The sequence below is a fragment of the Bufo bufo genome, chromosome 1 (genome assembly GCF_905171765.1).
Source record: "Bufo bufo chromosome 1, aBufBuf1.1, whole genome shotgun sequence".
Taxonomy (NCBI): Eukaryota; Metazoa; Chordata; class Amphibia; order Anura; family Bufonidae; genus Bufo; species Bufo bufo.
The window spans coordinates 819,930,798-819,946,309 of NC_053389.1; the positions used below are offsets into that span (position 1 = coordinate 819,930,798).

Genomic DNA, 15,512 nt, shown 5'->3' on the forward strand with positions numbered 1-15,512 from the left:
TAGGAATAGGGGCCTTATTTTTCCACGAGAGAATATATTCTTTGATTATTGTGTCGCCCAGAAGGATGAGAAGGTAAAAATATCTAGATTATATGCTAAACTCCGAATGGCACTGGCAACTGTAACGCCTTTTAAAAGCCCAAGTAAATGGGAGCAAGAACTGAACTGCCCCCCACTACAGTGGTCCACTATCTATAGGAACGTGAGAAGGGCAACAGTTTCCAGTGCACATAGATTAATCCAATTTAAGATCCTTCATAGACTGTATTATACGCCCAAAATCCAAGGAAAATTCCCCCAAAATAGGGACCGGGACTGTTGCTGCCCTAAATGTGGATATGTTAATGCGAACTATGTCAATTTGCTTTGGAGCTGCAGTAAAATAAGGAAATATTGGGATGAGGTTTTCTATGCCCTACAAAAGGAATCTTTAATGAACTATAACCCGGGGGTCTTGATAGTGATCTTTGGAGACTATGGCCTAGAAACGGAAGTCCCCCCCCAGGCTAGACGGATTTGGATGAGAGGATTGATGGTAGCGAAAGCTATATTGGTTAAGTACTGGGGTTCTGTCTCCCAGCCCTCTTCAAGGGAGTGGGGTCTGTACCTCCAACAAATAAAAATTTATGAGGATATTGGAAGGAATCGGAGAGTTGCACGCAGGGCCACGTAGGAATATCTAGTTATATTTAATGTATTTATTGTATGCTGCATTTGAATGAATCGAGGGGAACGACAGCTAATGGGGGGGGGGGTATAACGATATTTATGACTGATATTCTATATACACTGATGTGCCAATATCGGCCTATGTATTAATTTTATGATTGTCATATTATATACACTGATGAGTTCAATATTGGCCTATGTACTAATTTCATGACTTTTCAAAATATGTACTAACTCTATGCATTAATTTTATGATTTTTCTAAATAAAAATAAAGTTTAAATAAAAAAAAAAAAAAAAAAAATTCAAAATGAGCAGTATATGAACACATGGTTTATTTCAACCGCAGTAAACGAATGGCCGTATTTGTGGCCTAAATGTGACTGTATTATATGTACGTTAAATTCAAAATAAGCAGTATATGAACACACAGATTATTTCCACCGCAGTAAACGAATGGCCGTATTTGTGGCCTAAATGTGACTGTCACCTATAAACGTTTAATCAAATATGACCAGTATATGAACACACGGTTTATTTCAACCGCAGTAAACAAATGTCCGTATTTGTGGCCTAAATGTATTCTATGTATGTTAAATTCAAAATGAGCAGTACAAGGAGTGCAGAATTATTAGGCAAGTTGTATTTTTGAGGATTAATTTTATTATTGAACAAGAACCATGTTCTCAATGAACCCAAAAAACTCATTAATATCAAAGCTGAATATTTTTGGAAGTAGTTTTTAGTTTTTTTTTAGTTTTAGCTATTTTAGGGGGATATCTGTGTGTGCAGGTGACTATTACTGTGCATAATTATTACGCAACTTAACAAAAAACAAATATATACCCATTTCAATTATTTATTTTTACCAGTGAAACCAATATAACATCTCAACATTCACAAATATACATTTCTGACATTCAAAAACAAATCAGTGACCAATATAGCCACCTTTCTTTGCAAGGACACTCAAAAGCCTGCCATCCATGGATTCTGTCAGTGTTTTGATCTGTTCACCATCAACATTGCGTGCAGCAGCAACCACAGCCTCCCAGACACTGTTCAGAGAGGTGTACTGTTTTCCCTCCTTGTAAATCTCACATTTGATGATGGACCACAGGTTCTCAATGGGGTTCAGATCAGGTGAATAAGGAGGCCATGTCATTAGATTTTCTTCTTTTATACCCTTTCTTGCCAGCCACGCTGTGGAGTACTTGGACGCGTGTGATGGAGCATTGTCCTGCATGAAAATCATGTTTTTCTTGAAGGATGCAGACTTCTTCCTGTGCCACTGCTTGAAGGTGTCTTCCAGAAACTGGCAGTAGGACTGGGAGTTGAGCTTGACTCCATCCTCAACCCGAAAAGGCCCCACAAGGTCATCTTTGATGATACCAGCCCAAACCAGTACTCCACCTCCACCTTGCTGGCGTCTGAGTCGGACTGGAGCTCTCTGCCCTTTACCAATCCAGCCATGGGCCCATCAAGACTCACTCTCATTTCATCAGTCCATAAAACCTTAGAAAAATCAGTCTTGAGATATTTCTTGGCCCAGTCTTGACGTTTCAGCTTGTGTGTCTTGTTCAGTGGTGGTCATCTTTCAGCCTTTCTTACCTTGGCCATGTCTCTGAGTATTGCACACCTTGTGCTTTTGGGCACTCCAGTGATGTTGCAGCTCTGAAATATGGCCAAACTGGTGGCAAGTGGCATCTTGGCAGCTGCACACTTGACTTTTCTCAGTTCATGGGCAGTTATTTTGCGCCTTGGTTTTTCCACACGCTTCTTGCGACCCTGTTGACTATTTTGAATGAAACGCTTGATTGTTCGATGATCACGCTTCAGAAGCTTTGCAATTTTAAGAGTGCTGCATCCCTCTGCAAGATATCTCTCTATTTTTGACTTTTCTGAGCCTGTCAAGTCCTTCTTTTGACCCATTTTGCCAAAGGAAAGGAAGTTGCCTAATAATTATGTACACCTGATATAGGGTGTTGATGTCATTAGACCACACCCCTTCTCATTACAGAGATGCACATCACCTAATATGCTTAATTGGTAGTAGGCTTTCGAGCCTATACAGCATGGAGTAAGACAACATGCATAAAGAGGATGATGTGGTCAAAATACTCATTTGCCTAATAATTCTGTACAGGGTGTATATGAACACGCGGTTTATTTAAACCGCAGTAAACAAATGGCCGTATTTGTGGCCTAAATGTGACTCTACTCTACGTACGTTAAAATCAAAGATGACCAGTATATGAACACACGGTTTATTTCAACCGCAGTAAACGAATGACCGTCACCTATGCACGTGTAATCAAGGATGACCAGTATATGAACACACGGTTTATTTCAACCGCAGTAAACGAATGACCGTATTTGTGGCCTAAATGTGACTGTATTCTATGTATGTTAAATTCAAAATGAGCAGTATATGAACACACAGATTATTTAAACCACAGTAAATAAATGGCCGTATTTGTGGCCTAAATGTGACTGTATTCTATGTACGTTAAATTCAAAATGAGCATTATATGAACACACGGTTTATTTCAACCGCAGTAAACGAATGGCCGTATTTGGGGCCATAATGTGACTGTCAGCTATGCACGTGTAATCAAAGATGACCAGTATATGAACACACGGTTTATTTCAACCGCAGTAAACGAATTGCCGTATTTGTGGCCTAAATGTGACTGTATTCTATGTATGTTAAATTCAAAATGAGCAGTATATGAACATACGGTTTATTTAAACCGCAGTAAACAAATGGCCACATTTGTGGTCTAAATGTGACTGTATTCTATGTACGTTAAATTCAAAATGAGCAGTATATGAACACATGGTTTTTTTCAACCGCAGTAAACGAATGGCCGTATTTGTGGCCTAAATGTAACTGTATTCTATGTACTTTAAAGTCAAAATGAGCAGTATATGAACACACGATTTATTTCAACCGCAGTAAACGAATGGCCGTATTTGTGGCCTAAATGTGACTGTTACCTATGCACGTGTAATCAAAGATGACCAATATATGAAAAAAATAAAAATAATTTAAGCACAGTCAGCAAAAAAGCTGTATTTCTGGACTAGCAGACATGAAGATAGATAGTGCTGGTGCACTATATGAAAAAAAAGAATTTTTTAAGCACAGTCAGCAAAAAAGCTGTATTTCTGGACTAGCAGATATGCAGATAGATAGTGCTGCACCAGCATGTCTGTATAAAATGGCTGCCGATTAGGTATTCATATTGACAAACTGAGCAGAGTGACGGGCAGCGCTACGTGACTCCAGCTTATATAGAGGCTGGGTCACATGCTGCAGTTGGCCAATCACAGCTATGCCAATAGTAGGCATGGCTGTGATGGCTTTTAAGGGCACACAGTTAAACGCTTGTTGATTGGCTGCTTTGCAGCCTTTCAAATAGCGCCATAAAACGCGCCGAACACCGAACACGAACACAAACTTTTACGTAAATGTTCGGGTTCGGGTCCGGGGCCAAAAAAAGCTAAAGTTCGGTACGAACCCGAACTTTCGGTACATTTCGGTACGTTCTCCATGGCAACTCCTGACTCTGTCACATCCGTCACATGTGCTCAATGCGAACCTGCTCTCATCCGTGAAGAGCACAGGGCACCAATGTCGAATCTGCCAATCTTTGTGTTCTCTGGCAAATGCCAATCGCCCTGCATGGTGTTGGGCTGTAAGCACAACGCTGACTTGTGGATGTCAGGCCCTCATACCACCCTCATGGAATCTGTTTCTGATAGTTTGAGCAGACACATGGATATAAGTTTCCTGCTAGAGGTCATTTTGCACGGTTCTGGAACTGCTTCTCCTGTTCCTCCTTGCAGTCCTGCTGCTGGTTTGTTGCCCTCCTATGGCCACTTCCACATCTCCTGGTGTACTGGCCTGTCTCCTGGTATCTGCTCTGGACACTGTGCTGACAGACACAGCAAACCTTCTGCCACAGCTTGCATTGATGTGCCATCCTGGATGAGCTGCACTACCTGAGCATCTTCTATAAGTTGTAGGCACCGCCTCATGCTACCTCTAGGGGTGAGAGCAGTAACAAAATGCAAAAGTGACCAAAATAACAGCCAAAATGGATGAGAACAGATGAATGGTCTGTGGTCCCCACCTGCAGAACCGCTCCTTTATAGGTGTTGTCTTGCTAATTGCCTATCATTTCTAACTGTTGTTTATTCAACATCACAAGGTCTGGACTCAAATATTTCTTTAAATCCCTCAATTGTTTACCCTATTTATCTGCTTTAGAGCCAACACCTGGGGTTCCAGTGTATCCAGGTAGGAGCACTGTGACATGTGCCCAAAACATTAAGGGACATTATAGGCCAACCTATATCACTCGTCCCGTTGTTGCTTCAGTGCAACTGGTGTCACAAAACACTTATCTCATCTTAAAGGGACCCCTTGCGGACCACTTTTGTTGCAAGACCAGTTCATGTGAGCAGTGCTAGCCAATCTAACAGCAGGATTGAAAGAGCAGGAAGTGTGTTGGAGAGCAAAGTGCACAGTATGCATCAGGTAGCCCAGGAAGTTATGTGGCAGAAGCCTGGAGGTCAGATGAACTGCAGCTGAAAAGACAAAAAGCAGGGCACCAGGTTAGTGTTCTGATCATTCCCCACTTAACTGAGATTTTTTTTTTTCACCAGAGGATCATTCTAATTTCCAGAGAAAAGGAAATAAACAATTTTGGTTTGTATAGGCTTCTAAGAATGGTAATGGACACATTTTGTCTAAACGAAACATTCCATTATTTACAATTACCTGAAAATATACAATTTAGTATTTGTGGCCTTTCCCTACATACTAACCACTGTCGAGTCTTGGTTTTGCCTAATAAATTACTGGGTTGTTCTTGAACCAGAAACACAAGGGATAGAATTATAAAACATGATTAATAGAGATGGCGTTGTGGTTCACCCAGCGGTCGTTTAGGGCAAACTTTGCGTCTTCGAGATTCGCCGAACATGCGCACATATGGCGATGTCCGCCGGTGCCATATTCTTTTGCATTGCGCCGAACTTTGACCCATGACACACACATCAGGTGGATCAGGACTTCCAATTGAGACATTTCAGCACATGGACACTCCCCCACCCTGTAACAGAACCCGATCTGTCAGCCATTTTACATTCAGTCTTTTGCCAGTGTAGGGAGAGGTTGCTGTGTGGAGCAGGGACACACTGTTAGTGACACCAAACGCTAGCTAATAGGGCCACAAAAGTCATTTTAAGGACTGGCATAGGTGTGCTATCGATAGGTGTGATATACTGAGAAGTGTGATATACTTGGACTTTCTAACATAAAAAAGTATATTATAGTGCATTTGTATTGGGCAGCAGTTGTGTGCGGTTCTGTCGATACCGCAGCTAGATAGAGGGACAAACGCTATTGGAATAACTAATTGCAACTGGTGTGATATACCTATAATATACTTTCTAACCTAGAAAGTATATAGTGCATTTCTATTGTGCAGGAGTTGTGTGTGGTTCTGCTGCGATACCGCAGGTATATAAAGGGACAAGCGTTATTGGAACAACTATTTGAAACCGGTGTTATATACCTGTTGACCCCAAAAAAATGATTGAGGGGTGCAATATACCTGCTTCCACAAAATACTGATTGAGGAGTGCGATATACCTGCTTCCATCAAACATTGATTGAGGGATGCAATATACCTGCTTCCACAAAATACTGATTGAGGGGTGTGATATACCTGCTTCCACAAAATATTGAATGAGGGGTTCTATATACCTGCTTCCACAAAATACTGAATATGGGGATTGATATTCCTGCTTCCACCAAATATTGAATGAGGCCTGCAATACACCTGCTTCCACAAAATACTTATTAAGTGGTTTGATACACCTGCTTCCACCAAATACCGATTGAGGCCTGCGATATACAGTCAGGTCGATAAATATTGGGACATCGACACAATTCTAACATTTTTGGCTCTATACACCACCACAATGGATTTGAAATGAAACAAACAAGATGTGCTTTACCTGCAGACTGTCAGCTTTAATATGAGGGTATTTACATCCAAATCAGGTGAACGGTGTAGGAACTACAGCAGTTTGCATATGTGCCTCCCACTTGTTAAGGGACCAAAAGTAATGGGACAGAATAATAATCATATGAAAAAAGGGTTGTAGAAATCCAGCTCCACTTTGATAAAGGAAAATAAATGTATTTTGCTTGCGGTAAAATCTCATCCATCAGTTACAAAAATAGCAGTCTTGTCTACGCGTTTCGGGCTACCAAAGACAATTTCAGCCCTTCCTCATGACACAGTAAGACATTAAAAATGAGACCTTTTAAAGGGGAGGGTGCACCTGTCTTCACTAATTGTTTCACAGGCCTGTAGGACCAAGGGGAGTTTTAGGTGTGGACACCACAGGTGTATTTGCTGTACACACATGTTAATATCCAAGACCTTTGTCTCAGCCTCAAATAATAGAGTTTTTCCAGTGAAATCATATCTTAATTGTAATACAACCCATGCTGTTTACTTAATTACATGCAAAAAATGTAACATCCAATACGTGGGTTGTACTATCAATGCAATTAAATCCAGAATACGGAAACACATCTCTGATGTGCCCCACCATGGCAATCACAATGTATCTGAAGCTAGTCTGCACTTTGCTATTTGCCATGGTGGGGACACATCAGACTTGGTGGTACAGGGCATAGAAAAGGTTTTCTTGCCTAAACAGGGAGGAGACCATAGAAGGAAATTATTAAATAGAGAATCTTTCTGGATTTTTTCTTTGAATACACGCCAACCAGACGGCCTAAACAAACGTCTGGATCTGATCCTGCAGCAATAATTCACACTTTATTTTCTGTGTGTAACAATGTCATGTTTCTTTCTGAGAATAATTCCAGGAAGTCTTCCTTCATATTTATAACATGACTTCTATTACACTCCATTATCTTTCAGTAACCTAACGTTGTGTGCATTTGCATCATTATTATGTGTATCCCCTCATATCTTTCTCTTTGCGTAGTAATTTCTTACTATGTATATGTATGGTTCAATGTCTTTTTTGTGTTTTTTCTTTTATTTTTCATGAGAAGAGCTAATTGAAGGTGTGGCACCTTTTCCTGGGGGCGGTTACAGGCCTGTGAAACAATTAGTGAAGACAGGTGCACCCTCCCCTTTAAAAGGTCTAATTTTTAATGTCTTACTGTGTCATGAGGAAGGGCTGAAATTGTCTTTGGTAGCCCGAAACGCGTAGACAAGACAAGACTGCTATTTTTGTAACTGATGGATGAGATTTTACCGCAAGCAAAATACATTTATTTTCCTTTATCAAAGTGGAGCTGGATTTCTACAACCCTTTTTTCATATAATTACCCGTTGCCTGACTCGGGTTATCCGTGCTCACAACTGAAGGAGGGGCAGGTGAGAGCTGCGGAACTTTCTCTTTTTCAGAATAATAATCGTAAATCAAACTTTTACTTTTTATTATTTGGTTCCAAATCCTTTGCAGTTAATTACAGCCTAAAGTCTGGAACGCATAGACATCGCCAGACGTTGGATTTCATCCCTGGTGATGCTCTGCCAGGCCTCTACTGCAACTGTCTTCAGTTCCTGCTTGTTCTTGGGGCATTTTCCCTTCAGTTTTGTCTTCAGCAAGTGAAATGCATGCTCAATCAGATTCAGGTCAGGTGATTGACTTGGCCATTGCATAACATTCTACTTCTTTCCCTTAAAAAAACTCTTTGGTTGCTTTTGCAGTATGCTTTGGGTCATTGTCTATCTGCACTGTGAAGCGCCTTACAATGAGTTCTGAAGCATTTGGCTGAATATGAGCAGATAATATTGCCTGAAACACTTCAGAATTCATCCTGCTACTTTTGTCAGCAGTCACATCATCAATAAATACAAGAGAACCAGTTCCATTGGCAGCCATACATGCCCACACCATGACACTACCACCACCATGCTTCACTGATGAGGTGGTATGCTTAGGACCATGAGCAGTTCCTTTCCTTCTACATACTCTTCTCTTACCATCACGCTGGTACAAGTTGATCATGGCCTTATCTGTCCATAGGATGTTGTTCCAGAACTGTGAAGGCTTTTTTAGATGTCGTTTGGCAAACTCTAATCTGGCCTTTCTGTTTTTGAGGCTCACCAATCGTTTACATCTTGTGGTGAACCCTCTGTATTCACTCTGGTGAAGTCTTCTCTTGATTGTTGACTTTGACACACATACACCTACCTCCTGGAGAGTGTTCTTGATCTGGCCAACTGTTGTGAAGGGTGTTTTCTTCACCAGGGAAAGAATTTTTCGGTCATGCACCACTGTTGTTTTCTGTGGTCTTCCGGGTCTTTTGGTGTTGCTGAGCTCACGGGTGCGTTTCTTATTTTTAATAGTATTCCAAACTGTTTTTTTGGCCACACCTAATGATTTTGCTATCTCTCTGATGGGTTTGTTTAGTATTTTAGGCCTAATGATGGCTTGCTTCACTGATAGTGACAGCTCTTTGGATCTCATCTTAAGAGTTGACAGTAACAGATTCCAAATGGAAATAGCACACTTGAAATAAACCTGGACCTTTTATCTGCTCATTGTAATTGGGATAATGAGGGAATAACACACACCTGGCCATGGAACAGCTGAGAAGCCAATTGTCCCATAACTATTGGTTCCTTAACAAGTGGGAGGCATTTAGAAAAACTGTTGTAATTCCTACACCGTTCACCTGATTTGGATGTAAATACCCTCAAATTAAAGCTGACAGTATGCAGTTAAAGCACATCTTTCAAATCCATTGTGGTGGTGTATAGAGCCCAAAAAAAATCTATTGTGTTGATGTCCCAATATTTATGGACCTGACTGTACCTGCTTCCACAAATACTGCTCTTCTCTAGGGACTTTCGCACAGGATAATTTTGAAAATGACAGACAGAGGAAGAGGCAGGACGTTCAGCAGGGGTGGTAGGGGTCGGGCAGGTGCATCAGGCCGGAGACTAAGTGGGAAGTTGGAGAAGATGCGTGCGATTACATCAAAGGACGCACCAGAGTTGGTTGAGTGGCTCACTCAGCCTTCCGCTTCGCCACCCTCCTCACTCTCTGCTGTGTGCACCCCAAAATACACCACCACCATAGCCAATCGCTCGAGTCAAAGGAATTATTTTCCCATCAATTTCCGAACCTTACTGGTGCGCAGCCATTCTTGGCATCGGATGAGGAAGAGGAGGTAGCATTGGCCCCCACCCAGCGGTCTGACCACAGTACCTAGATCAGCCCAAGGAGGGTGGTCCCTGCTTCTGCTGCCTTCTCCGAGATCTCTAATGTCAGTGGTGGTAAAGGTAACGATGATGACTTGTCAATGGACATCTCGTGGGTGCCCACAAGAGAGGAAGAGAAGGGGAGTTCAGAGGGAGAGGCAGAGCAACACATAGGGAGGAGAAAGAGGAAAAGCAGGCAGAACTTGCAGTGCACAGGAGGTAAAAAACAGACTACAAATGTATCTGGAGCGAGCCATCCACCTTGCACGGTCACATCTTGCGCTCCCAGGTCGCCAGCACATGGCTCCACAGTGTGGGACTTTTTTAACGTGTCAGTTGCTGACAATAGTGTTGCCATCTGCAGCCTGTGCTGTCAACGCATAAGTCGCGGTAAGCCCAACACTCACCTAGGGACGACCGCCTTATAAAGGCACCTGGCCTCCCATCACCGAGCCCAGTGGGAGCAATGCCGTCAGAACCCACAAAGCCACACTCCTGGCGCTCCACGTCCTGCCTCTTCTCCTTCTCCTCTCTCCTCCCATTTGTCCTTCACTTTACCTTCCAACGTGCCGTCATCTGGCAGAAGGCAGGCTTCCGTGGACCAAATGTTTGAGCGTGAAAAGTTGTGAATTTATGGCGAATATTCAGCAAAAAAATTGCGAAATATCGCAAATTCGAATATTGCCTATGCCGCTCATCACTACTGCCTATCATTATATTCTGGGTGTCTGCTGCTGCCACTATCATGCCACTGATCCCATTATGCCATTACTTATGTCTACCTGCCTACATGTGTATTCCCCAGAGCAGGCACTACCATTCCTACACCCTGCTACTGTCTGATTTGTTTTTGTGGTGCTGGGTTGGTGGGACCCAGTGCCATGGGTGGTATTGTCAGACAGCAGGGTTGCTGTTTGACTCCTGGGTCCTGCTGCCTACTAGGGCAATGCTGCTTTGTCACCGCATTGTGCTGCGCCTTTTTGTCAGAGTAGGTCCCACTCAAAGAGGTGACCTTGGTGTGGTGAGTGGTCTTATGCCTTTTGATCAAAATGTACACTAATGCCTCTTGTACAGCATGTAGTATGGGGGGCTGTACACTTTAATATAGCGCTGAGAAGCAAGTTTAATTAGATCAAAGCATAGCACTGTGGATGTGTGATCCAGTTCTGTTTTTCCCCCCTGATATATGCTATTTGAATCTTTCCTCTTCACTAATGGTATCAACACTCCTCCCATTTGGCACAGGTGGTTTTAATTTTGCAGAAGTCTGCATATAAATGGTCATTGACCTGTAGCGTCTGATAGCAATGAACATGTTGTGTAAGTGTCACGGCCTTTGCTGTGTGCGCCGTGACACTTGTGCCATGCTTGTGGTTGCCGGTGGCAACGTGTTGCTGTTATGGCATGTGGTGGCAGTGTCTTGGCTTTGGTTGTTTGTGCTGTGACATGTTTGCCACGCATGCTGTTGCCGGTGGCAACGTGGTGGCTGGTGTGTGCACAACCCCTTTAATTTTTAGCCTTCCCCTGTCTGGTGCTGTAAGGGTTAACCCCCTGATTGGGTGTGGTTAGTTGTACTCCAGTCTTGGTGTGTGCTGGAGTGATGCTCCTTGTCTGGATGTTCCATCTTCCTGTGTGAGGGCCACCTAGTGGGACATCGATGTCTCCAGCGATGTCTTCCCATTCTATCCTAAATGTTATCCCGGTGTCTCCTTCCCTTCCTGTCCCTATTTGTATGGAGTGGGTTATGTTCAGGGTGTTTGTATGTCTAGTTTGGCTGCATTCCTGTGGTGTACTGGCTGTGTGCTGGTTGGGAATGCTTGCTGGCAGCGACCTTGTGTGAAATGGGTCTGAGGTGGACTCAGTGTTCTATGCGGTCTCTCTGAGCTGTATGGTGGCTGCCTGCCTGGTTTCTAGGTGGTTCCGGGGGCTGGCAGCAGTCTTTTAGAGACTTTCTTGCACTGACACTGATCCTGTTACTTTCCCCTACCCCCCGGCCCTGTTGTTTTTTGGGTGTTCTGTTGAGTTCCCCTTTTTCTGTTGGGGGGGCTTTGAGGGGTGGGAGTGTCACGGCCTTTGCTGTGTGCGCCGTGACACTTGTGCCATGCTTGCGGTTGCTTGCGTGGTGGCCTTTGCTTTTTTTGTCTCTGTGCTGGTGGGTTGGTGGGACCCAGTGCCATGGGTGGCATTGTCAGACAGCAGGGTTGCTGTTTGACTCCTGGGTCCTGCCGCCTACTAGGGCAGTGCCGCTTTGTCACCGCATTGTGCTGCGCCTTTTTGTCAGAGTAGGTCCCACTCAAAGAGGGGACCTTGGTGTGGTGAGTGGGCTTATGCCTTTTGATCAAAATGTACACTAATGCCTCTTGTACAGCATGTAGTATTGGGGGCTGAACACTTTATTATAGCGCTGAGAAGCGAGTTTAATTAGATCAAAGCATAGCACTGTGGATGTGCGATCCAGTTCTGTTTTTCTCCCCCTGATATAAGTCGAGTCTAGTGTTGGAAGCAGACAAGTAATGGCGCAGTGAGGGGAATAGCTGCCCCTCCTGCAGCAGGAGTCTCTAGAGAGAAGCAGCTCATAAAGCACCAAGACTCCTTACAGATACAGACAGAGTATCATGAGGGGGTCAACAAACAAAGGTGCCCCACTCAAAGGTACCAGAACAGTAATAAAGTCCAGCTACCAGACTGAAGCCTGAGAGTTTAGCAAATCAAAGAGAGAAAGCAGAATATCCAAGTTTGCCTGCCAGTTTGCCCCAAAACCTGCTGGAACCAAGAGAAAGACCGATTATCTGGATGCAAGTTTATTCAAGTAAAGATTTATAAAATCTGCAGTTGACTTATTCTTCACCTCCTACAACTCACTACTTTATTGCTTCGGAACCTAACCCTGGGAAGCAACGGTATCTAGGAATGAGCATTGTGACACATACAAAAACTACTGAGGCCGCAACATGCCAATTGGCAATTCCCAAAAACCCGGGACCCGATCGGCCCCGGGGGGTGGCATGTTGCACATGTGCCATATGGATGCTGCCACAGCTGCTATTCCTTATTGCTAATCCCCTACTGCTACAACTATCAACACTACACATCTTCCGCGACTACCACCACTACTACTACTAACACTACTACTACCCATACACAGCTGCTCTCCAGCCTTGTATGTTCCATGCTATGCTGCTTCTGCTACCGCCACTATTGCGGCCATGTGCCACTGTATCCATACCCTTCCCGCATCCACACTGCAGTACTCCGGCTCCCAATTAAACAAGACACTTTTTCTTCTGACATTCAACACTTGTGGGTGTCCTATGGCCAGGCATTCTGAACCCGTAAAGGCATAATTTTTGGAGCAAACCCATGCTCCACTCACTGGTTTCACAAAACATAATAAAAACATGACAGAAAATCTACTACTGGTCTCGCTCAGATTAGTATATTGCTTCCGCCATATTAAGTAGACCACTGGAAGGAAAAAGTATGATGTATGATGGTAGAAACAAAATGCTGAAGTGCTTCTTTAAGTGTTAAAACAAAAAAATAAAAAAACAACACATTAAATGTTTCTCAATAAGCAAGTCTAAATATAATAATGCTATATAACAGTAATCACAGGAGAATAATTACGGGTTTCTCAAAATCCCGAGGGTTCAATGAGGTTCTGCATTATAATATAAATAATAGCGGTAAAGACAGAAAATGCGGGACCTGTTGTTAAAGCTGTTGTCACTTCCAGCTCTCTTATATCTCTATTAATAACCAAATACATTTCTTTTATAGTACAAATATATAAAAATAATGCATACAATTAATTTTCACTCTTTTTATCTGTTTTAAGTTACTTTATTTTGTTTTTCTCTGTGTGGATTTTGCACTTAGTTTCAGAAAATATTCTTGCATTCTTAAACAATATCTGCTAAAATGTGGAATTACATGTGGGAATTATAAATGACCAGGTTATTCAGCAAAGTATTTATGTCTTCATTTATTATATTTTAATGTTTTATTACTTCAACATGCTACATGACTTTTTTTTTCTCTTTCTGCATATTCTGTCTCCTTTTAGCCAGCACTGTAGAAATAAGTAGCTTTAAATCTTAACTGCTGCCTTCATTTTTTTTTGTTCTCTACTATATTTATTGACTTTACATTTTTTACACTGTAACATGCTTAATTTAGTTCAGAATATGCTTCAACCAAATATTTCCATGGTTACGAAAATCCATTTGTTAGGATTTCAAAGCTCAAAGAATGTAAATTACATTCTCTTTACAATTTTCCTCCTGATCTACTGTCTGACGTTATGTGGAAACCTCCTCATGGTAACCCTGGTGACACACGTCAGGGAACTTCACCAGCCCATGTACTTTTTCCTCACACAACTATCTATAGCTGACGTCTTACTGACCACAGACATTGTCCCCAGTCTGCTCCATGTTCTACTGCATAAAGTTGGGACCATTTATTTTGTAGGTTGCATTGCTCAGTTTTTTATATTTGCCTTCTGTGAGGGTTCAGAATTTTTTCTTCTGACCGTCATGTCTTATGACAGGTATTTGGCCATCTGTAACCCATTACGTTACACCACCATCATGAATCGCAATTTGTGCCAGAAACTGGTCATTATAAGTTGGTTGTTGGGTTTTTCTTTGTCGACAGTTGAAATGGTATCAACATCCTCCTTACAATATTGTGGACCAAACACCATTGATCATTTCTTCTGTGACCTGATGCCAATACTCGAACTATCTTGTTCAGATACCAGTGGTGTCCAGTTGGAAATTATGTTAATATCTGCCCCTGTACTTTTCTGTGCTTTTCTAATAATTATCATGTCCTATAGTTACAGTATATCATCTTTGTCATCCTGAATATTCCTTCATCTACTGGTAGACAGAAAGCCTTCTCCACCTGCAGCTCCCATCTCACTGTGGTCTCCATATTCTATGGAACATTATTTGGTGTTTATATACTTCCAACCAAAGGACAATCGTTGAATATAAAAAAGTTTCTATCACTGCTGTACACTGTTGGGACTCCATTGATAAATCCAGTGATATACAGCTTAATAAACTCACACATCATTAAAGCATTTGGGACATTTAAAAGTATTTTTTTCAGGCTGATCCAACTTCAGTTGAAATGCCTCAAGACAAAGAAATGAGTCTCAGTAGTGCGTGTGGCCTCCACGTCCCTGTATGACTCCACTACAATGCCTGGGCATGCTCCTGACGAGGTGGCAAATGTTCTCCTGAGGGATCTCCTCCCAGACCTGGATTAAAACATCAGTCAACTGCTAGACAGTCTGCGGTGCAACATGGCATTGTCAGAAGGAACGAGACATGATGTCCCAGATGTGCTTGATTGGATTTGTAATGCTCCAGAGTGGCATTACCAGTCCTACGCCCTGCTTCTATCTGTGAATGCTAATATAATCTTATGCATTTATTTCCAGGTCCCTAGACACTGTGCATTTATAATAATGTTATGTAATTGTTCATGTAATGTGCCTGGTTCACCAGCAGGTGGCAGAAACTTTGGCAGAGCTACACTTAGAGAGAATAGAACT

At 42.4% G+C, this 15,512-nt stretch overlaps 1 pseudogene; it reads left to right on the top strand.

Moving 5' to 3' along the window:
* The first annotated feature begins 14,109 nt into the window (after positions 1–14,109).
* Positions 14,110–15,107, top strand: LOC120989352 (annotated as a pseudogene).
* Positions 15,108–15,512: the final 405 nt, after the last annotated feature.